An 8,261-nucleotide genomic window follows, 5' to 3' on the forward strand; every position below is an offset into this window, starting at 1 on the left:
ATTTATTTTTATTTTTATTTTATGAAAACAAGTGTATTAGATTCTGGAGCAGGTGAAAGTTAGACACTTGGTGTTGTTTAGGTGTCGTTTTTTTGTTTTTTTTTGCAGTATGACGCAAGAAATAAACAACACAATGAACTAACTGAGCTTTTTCATGTTTAGGTGAATAAAAATTGATGAAAAATTAAAAATAAAAAAAGGACGAGGTCCCACCGAGATTTGAACTCGGATCGCTGGATTCAAAGTCCAGAGTGCTAACCATTACACCATGGGACCAGGCGCGTGCAAATCCTTATAAAGCTACTCCTATAAAGCTAAAGGTGCCCTGTCGCCATTTACAATGTAGTTTGGAATTTGTTTAATAAAAATTGAAATATCAGTGAAATCAATCGTTTTTAGACAACAGTTACAATACGCAGATGCGTTCAATAAATAATTATGTTTGAATTACAAAACTTAACTAGGTAACGTTAGCTAGCTAGCTTGATAATCCTGCCCTCGATTTACGCAATTTCCGGTACATTTTCTGGTGCACTAATGATTAAGTTATATACTATATTTGTCATATTTTTTATTTATAATTACAATTTGTACGTCGTTTACATAGTCATAACACGCTATGGTGAATTGTAGCGAAGGATAGATAACAACAAGTCGTTTCACGGAATAACCGCGAGATGGAGCTTCTCACAAGCCTTTATAGACCATCGCTAGCATGTGTTCTGCTAGTTACTCCAATACGTCAACATGTCCGCCATTTTGAAAGGGGCGAGATTCAAGCGGAAGCCTATGCAAGTCTATAGAGACATGCTGCTCTATACGGTGATAAAACCCGTTTGTAACTGTAACTCGCTTTGTTTAACCCCCCCCCCCCCCCCCCCCCAAAAAAAAAAAAAAAATTGTCGTTGGTACAGACGTCATAGTTTTCTGCATATCCTTCTGCAGGTAATTCACATTAAATTTATATTTTATATTATAAAATACAATTTTGATTAAGCTATTTACTAATATAAAGTTCACACACTTGTAGTTTTCCTTTCTAGTTGTATAATATAGTCAATGAGAATATCGAGAAGATTTCATTAAACAATTTCAACAACACCTCGCAAAGAGAAAGATTAGGGGTCAAAATTGTCCGGGTTAGTGGGGGAAGAGTCATTTGGGAGCTGAAAGAGTCGACTCTTATTGATAAGCTGATTGGACTCACTAAAAAGAGCCGGAATTCCCTAACGTGTGCCATCCGTGAAGTTATTCTGTACCAAAACAAATCAGATGCTAATAAGATTCGATCATGATTGCACTGTGTTTGATTAATTGGCATTAGCGAATCCGAAAAAAAACATGAAAACGTATTAGATATGTGAGTCTCTAACGTTCATCTAAAAGAGCCGATTCAAAGAGTCGATTCGTGAGTGAACGACTCATCATTGGTGTGTTCGTGTTGTACTAATTTATACCACACCTCTGTTGAGTTCTGGATTGTGATTGGTCAGGTGTTGATTCATTGTCTATATCAGGAGCTCTGACAGTAGTGCAGGTTCATCTCAACGCTCTTGCTCTAATACTTTATCGTTCCGTAGTGACATCTCATTCACGTAAACGGGTTTCTGGAAGGAGACATTTATTTAACATGCACGGAAGGAGTCTCCAGTGTCAGCCCTTCGTAACAGTCAGCAGTAAAGCTGTAACTGTAAGTTTTTTGACAGTTTATGTTGTGCGGTTTCTTGGTTTCTGCGTTTTCTGTTTTTTTTGTCTTATTAACGTCAAGAGAGAGGATAAAGAGAGGGTTGGTGAGGGAACAGACATTTGTTATAACGTAAGCGACAGTAGGAACTAACTTCACGACATTAAAAGTAACTATAAACGGATTTTATTAATAAAGATGGTAGTCGCTGAAATGCCGCGGTGCTACAAGACAAATAAAACGCCCGAGGAGGAAAATAATAAACTTCGGCGCCCATAGTAGTTGTGGGGTTTTTCCCCCTCCATTTCTGAGTGATCATGTGACCAGCTCTGTGTTTGTAGTTGTGACCCACAAAGGATGTTTTCTTTTGCTATTTCTGTTCAAAGACTTCAAACGAACAATCAAACTCCACAAGCAACATTCTTTCCTGTTTTCCTGGACATTTGTTGTTCATGTACAGCTGTGACTTTAGTTCCAGAGGCTATAAATCCAATACAATTCAGCTATGAAATAATAATAATAATAATAATAATAATAATAATAAAGCACATTCACGTTCCACTCCGCTCTCTTCCATGCCGCATGACGATTGGCTACCCAGCCTTGACCTTTGACCCAAAGTGATGCAATCCTATTGTAAAGCTGTTTTCCCTGCACATTCCAGCGTGGTGTTTGTGTTCTCTGCAGAGTTCACGGCCTGTTGCATCACGTAGGCTACACACACCGAACACGCACACAGGAGATGGACAGAGGCGGAAAAAAAAGGTTTGTTTATTCACAAACAAATCTACCTTCTGATCAGGAGACGCGAGAGAACAGGGTTTTAAAAACAAAACCGTCAGAATGCTTCGTTTAACCATCACAAGATCAGAGTTTTTGCTGCGAGCGCCTTCATGTGATCTTTACTGATGTTTTTTGTTTACATAACACTTTAATGAATTGTGTTATTAGATTGTCTATTGTAGGAAAACTCCCACGTAGGCCTGGGCTATTATGATTTTCGTCTCTTTTTGCTGCTTTATTGGCAGCTTTCAGAAGTCGAAACTATCGACCGTGAAAATATTTTCACATTACACTAACAGATATTGATGAGGTTTTTAACAAAGAAAATGTTGCAAAAAAAAAAATCTGTTAATTATAAAACGAGTTACAGTTGGATTTATCACATCGAAATACATACGCACCTGATCTGGACCTTCCAATATGGCCGGCGTGTTCATGTAGTATAGTACCTAGCAAACGCGACATCCAATGCGTGTGTTTAGCTATACTACGTGACGTTTAGAGTTAGCAAAAATTTCAAAAATAGGCTAATGCTGATCAGTCGCTAACAACCTGACCACGTGCATGAACTAAATATAAAAAAGACCTGTTTTAGTATCAGGTTGTCGATTAAAAATGCTTGTTAACGTTTTCATTGCAATTGAAATTCACCTCCGAGGCATGAGAGGGCGCTAAATATTATAGACAGCTCCCTTAAGACGACGGAGGTGATTTTTAATGAATTTATTTAAAGCTGCAGTCTGTGATGTTGACATCGGTACACTCATGCCTTAATTGCTGCGTATTAGAGGAATGTGCAGTGTGTGTACGCTTTTCTAAATAAATACATACATGTGGAATCCCTTCATGCACCACGCAGTGATTGTGCCGTTACAAATCGCCGCTTTAAAATCATTCTATGCCATGCATGAGTCTGATTAAAGGCTGATAACGTTCTCAACATCACCACACACTGAACCACCAAAAGACACAAAATACAGTCTGTCGTTCAAGTCATCCGGACCCGAAAAACAGGAAGTGGACATAATGTTTATATTAAAGGTGAAGTTTGTAATATTACGTGGTTATTTAATAATTCTATAGTTTTAAAGATAGATTTTAAAACTGTGGTTCACAATGTCTGGCCTGCACAGCATGTGCTTCAGGCTTGTTTACTTTTTTCTGGCCCTGAATTTAGCTCCTCCCCTTAGCTGATTCACTTCACAGGATGAATATTGCATACCGTATCTTTAAAGACAATCTGCTAAAGTTCTGTTTTCCACTTTATGAACCTGAACAGATATCTAGGACAATTATCACACAAAAAAACCTGTTTAAATATTTGAAATTACGGTTCCCATCCCCTGATTTTGCACGTAACGGATTTTCCACAATTATTCTTTGTAACTCGCAACATGTCCTCTAACACTCGTCAGTTAACATGCGGGTGTTCTGATGTCAACATCACAGACAGCAGCTTTAAATAAACTCATTAAAAATCACCTCCGTCGATTTAAACGAGCTGTCTGTAATAATTAGCGCCCTCTCGTGCCTCAGAGGTGAATTGCAATCGCAATGAAAACGTTAACAAGTGTTCACCGTTAAGCACTTCTGTTCAAGCTGGGGGCGGAGCTCATTTATGGGCTGGAAAAAAATATACAGAAATAAGTAGAAGCCTAAAATGAAGAAACCAGTGCACTTCATTGTATTAGCATCAGTATGGAAGTTTTTTTTTGTTACTGTGTCTTTAAATATAAAGGATAATTACAGGACTTTTATACATTTCAAACCGCACCTTTAATCAAAAATGTTACGGAGTGTGCAACTTCTGTACAGGAATCGCTTCAACAGGGCGCTGTGCATCAATACATCGCCATTAAACACAAAACGATTTGGTTTGGTCTTTTCTGTTAACACAGAGTTTACGAACATTCCCTGAAAAAAAAAAAAAAAGGTTGCAGAAATAGCTGAGTCACAGTGCTGTATTCTAACTCAAGGATACACACACACACACACACACACACACACATATTTAATTTACTGAAATAAAACGCCATTGAATTGAAACCATCACTTCCCCGAGGAAGAGAAAAACACGTCATAAAAACAGGAAATAAAATCCTCACACACGGTTTGTCTAAGCAACACTGATATAAAATATAATGAACATAAATCATTTAATAAAGCAGATTCGGTTTGGATTTATGTATAAATGAGCTGTAATGATTTATAAAGATTTTTAAATGGCTGCCAGTATAGAGGTGTTTATGTGGCATTTACACCGTCGTTCTTTTATGTGAACTATTTCCTTAAGCAATGTTTGTGTAATAATAATAATAATAATAATAATAATAATAATCTCCATTTGTATAGCGCATTTCTAACACTCCCTAAATAAAACTACAGCTATTTATTTTTAAATCATTATAATTATTTCTTTCTTAAAATGAATTCGATTGTGTAATTAAATGATTTAAATCTAAATGTTATACGCACGGACGATGTGCAAGTCGATTTTATGGTCTCTGCTTTTGGGGGGGTGGAGCTAGGTAATATCAATCAACTTGTGATGTCACTAAATCACATACTCAAAGGGGTTTTGGACCGATCACGTCCAACATGCAAATGATTAGAAAGTGACTGACGGGAAACATTTACCCGCGGAACGTGAACGCTAAGATAATGTTAGTGATGAGTAGACGGTGGTTGTAATGGTAATGTTGAAATTTTTGCCGCACAATATCGGAAGAAATGATGTGTATAACGGCGGTTTTGTTTTACCCGGTCGTACAGGACCTCTCATTACACACGTACAGAGACCGCTGTACACAGGGACTTTTCTCCTGCTAGCATGAATGAAGCGATGTTTCTAGCGTGTTTCTGAGTATGTATAAGGATTAATAACACACAATAGCCCACTTATTATCATATATAAAGTATTTACATGTTTAAAATTACATGTTAAAGTAATACGTGTCCCGGGATCACTATAGCATACACATACGCACGCACGCACACACACACACCACACACACACTGGTGAGTGGTGGACAGATGGAAACAGGATAACGGAAAGCCGACTCCCCTCCCCCCTCACGCACAATACCGACTCGTAGCTCGCTGCACGCCTCAGCGTGGCCTCTTCCTCTCATTCCAACACATCAGCTCTTTCTGTTTTTTTTCCTTTTCCCTTCACCTCGTGCTCTGACATTCACGCCAAACTGAACAGCTCTGCCCTTGGTGTAACCCCACCCCACACACACACACACACACACACACACACAGACACGTGTGTGCACACAAACATACAAACACACACAAACATACATACATGGATGCATTAAAGCAATTTTCTTCTCTGATTCACATCATGGGCCTCATGCAAGGGTGAATATATACATACATACATACCTACCTACACACACACACACACACACTAGGCCCCCCAAGTGGATGCATACCTCCAGGACTGCATTATTGCACAAGGCATGGACACACCCATGTGAAAGAGAAGCCCATCGGTGCACTGACCCACATCAGCACACATTCAAAGCATCCCTCAGGGTTGCCAGATCTGCATTAAAAAACAAAAATTACACAATATCCAACCACGTTACCACCAAAACTCAAAACATAAAGTTCACATCTTCAATGCACTGACACCGGCGACTCCTTCCATAAACCTTCCATAACATCTCCTGACAGAAAACGTCACCGTAGCAACGATTTTTAATCTGTTTATTATTAGTGGAGCACCTGGTGTAGGAGGCCCTGTTACTATGGAAACGATAACGTATTAGAACAAACCTGTTAATATAAACCTGTGCTACTGTCAGAGCTGCTGTTATAGAGAATTAAATACCACACACACACTGTATTTTATTCCTTATTTAATACATATTGTGGTGATACGAATGATGTTAAACCTAACATTTCAGTGTATAGAGGTTGTTTTTGTGACGCATCTGGCAACCCTGTGTTTAATCTATATTAATGGTGCATTAAAGGGCGAATTTATTATTTCACAGAAGAGTTCAGTAGTACAGCTGGGTCAGGTGGACGAGTCTCTGGTGGGACTTTCAGGAATTCTACTGGGTTCCACTACAAATACCATTACACACCACCAAATAACCATTAAAGCCATTACCATTATTGGTCCTTAATGGTGTCCACTAGACATAACATTCCACCAATAGAAGGCAACAAATTACCAGTAGAGAGACCATTACAGTTTCCATTAAAACCAATACAATTCCCATTATAACCATTACAAATTAAATGAGGATTTATATTGGGTTTTTTCCCCAGCAGGGTGTACTGGTACACAGATGTTTGAGGTGACAATCGGGATTTGTTTAGTAATGTTTTTAATGTTATTGTTGGTATTTTGCTGTGGTATAAGAGGAATAAAACCAGCAGGGAATATCAACTTTGATAAATAATCAGCTTCAGGGAGCTAATAGTAACTCTGCTTCATCACACCGCCCCAGCATGGGGTTTAAATAAAATGCTTTATTCGGAATAGAGCGGGACACCAGAACTCTGGATTACATTATTTTCCACCTCGGTGGGTTCGAGCTACAACGTGGGGAAAAAACATGGACATGTTTGTCTTTCATGAGCAACAAACTATCAGAAATGAAGCGGGATTTTATTGACCATTGATACCTTGAGTGGCCATGTTGGTTTGATGTCACTTACAGAACTCAGGGTTGTTGTTGTTGTTGTTATTATTATTATTATTCTGTTGCCCTGTCTGTATGGAGTTTGCATGTTCTCCCCGTGCTGCGGGGGTTTTCTCCGGGTACTCCGGTTTCCTCCCCCAGTCCAAACACATGCATGGTAGTCTGATTGGTGTGTCTAAAGTGTGTATGCTATAATAAAAAACAACTACAGTTCTGCCGCTGTGTTTCAGAAATGAGGTAAATCCGCGGATCTGGCAACTCGCACATCCCGTGACTCCCACATGTTTATTAAACCTGCTTATTTTGTAATATTTATTACACCGAATCATGAGCAGAAACCTTGTTTGTTTGTTTTTCCTCATAGCACGTTCACGCAAAACCACGCGCGTTTGTTATATTCGTGTGTTTTTTTTCGGTTTCTCACGCGGACAGATCGAGTTGTTTACCTCTTCGCTCCGTGACGTCACGACACACCCCTTGTGCGCGTACGTGTGTATGTGTGTGTATATGTGTGTGAGAGAGAGAGTGAGAGAGAGAGAGAGTGTGTGTCGTCCCAAACGTCGGAACAGTGCGCGTGTGGCGTGGCAATGGGGTCTCGCGCATAAACCCCTAAAAAAACAAACAAAAAAAAACAACCATAACAGCCAGGAGCGCGCGCGGCGTGTCCGTGGGTTACTGCGCGAGGAGCCGAGGCGGGGCGTTATTACAACCGACCCCCTTTCCCCCGTTTCTCTCTCTATCTCTACTGGGGTCCAAGTTCAAAGTTTGTACGTGTTTTCTTTTTTTCTTCCTCCGCTGTACGTACCGGAAAGCAGGCGCGCGCTCTGTTTTATTTGATCGCACGCGGATAAGATCGGTCTGACGCGTCTCCGCGTTTCTTCTCCTCCACGCCTCGGTGTGTGCTCGCGCTGGCGGCAACTTCTCGCCATAGGAATGAGATAAACGCACGCGCACATCCATACATACACATGAACACACGCGTTTGCGAAAAAAAAGAAAAGAGGAAAGTTCCGGGGAAGCGGAGTGGAGAGAGTAACGAGCAAGCGCGAGGAGGAGACAGAAGAAGAAACACACACACACACACACACACACACACACACACGGGATAAAGAGAAAGTTGCACGGTCCGG

General features: G+C 39.9%; 1 protein-coding gene, 1 long non-coding RNA gene and 1 other non-coding gene across 3 annotated transcripts in view; 1 reads left to right on the forward strand and 2 right to left on the reverse strand.

Moving 5' to 3' along the window:
• Positions 1-204: 204 nt before the first annotated feature.
• Positions 205-276, reverse strand: trnaq-uug (transfer RNA glutamine (anticodon UUG)). Its single transcript has one exon. It is a non-coding gene; the product is annotated as a tRNA-Gln (tRNA).
• Positions 277-4,224: 3,948 nt separating this feature from the next.
• Positions 4,225-8,050, reverse strand: LOC124628674 (uncharacterized). The gene is made up of 3 exons (XR_006983290.2): positions 7,937-8,050; positions 5,908-6,020; positions 4,225-4,381 (listed from the first exon to the last, which is right to left on the reverse strand). It is a non-coding gene; the product is annotated as an uncharacterized LOC124628674 (long non-coding RNA).
• vdrb (vitamin D receptor b) overlaps positions 7,648-8,261 on the forward strand; it is a 45,004-nt gene continuing 44,390 nt past the window's right edge. The window contains exon 1 of the mRNA XM_053683611.1: positions 7,648-8,261. This exon is cut by the window's right edge and continues 401 nt beyond it. The gene's annotated coding sequence lies outside the window, so the exon portion shown is untranslated.

Source organism: Ictalurus punctatus, chromosome 11, assembly GCF_001660625.3.
Source record: "Ictalurus punctatus breed USDA103 chromosome 11, Coco_2.0, whole genome shotgun sequence".
In the NCBI taxonomy this organism is placed as follows: Eukaryota; Metazoa; Chordata; class Actinopteri; order Siluriformes; family Ictaluridae; genus Ictalurus; species Ictalurus punctatus.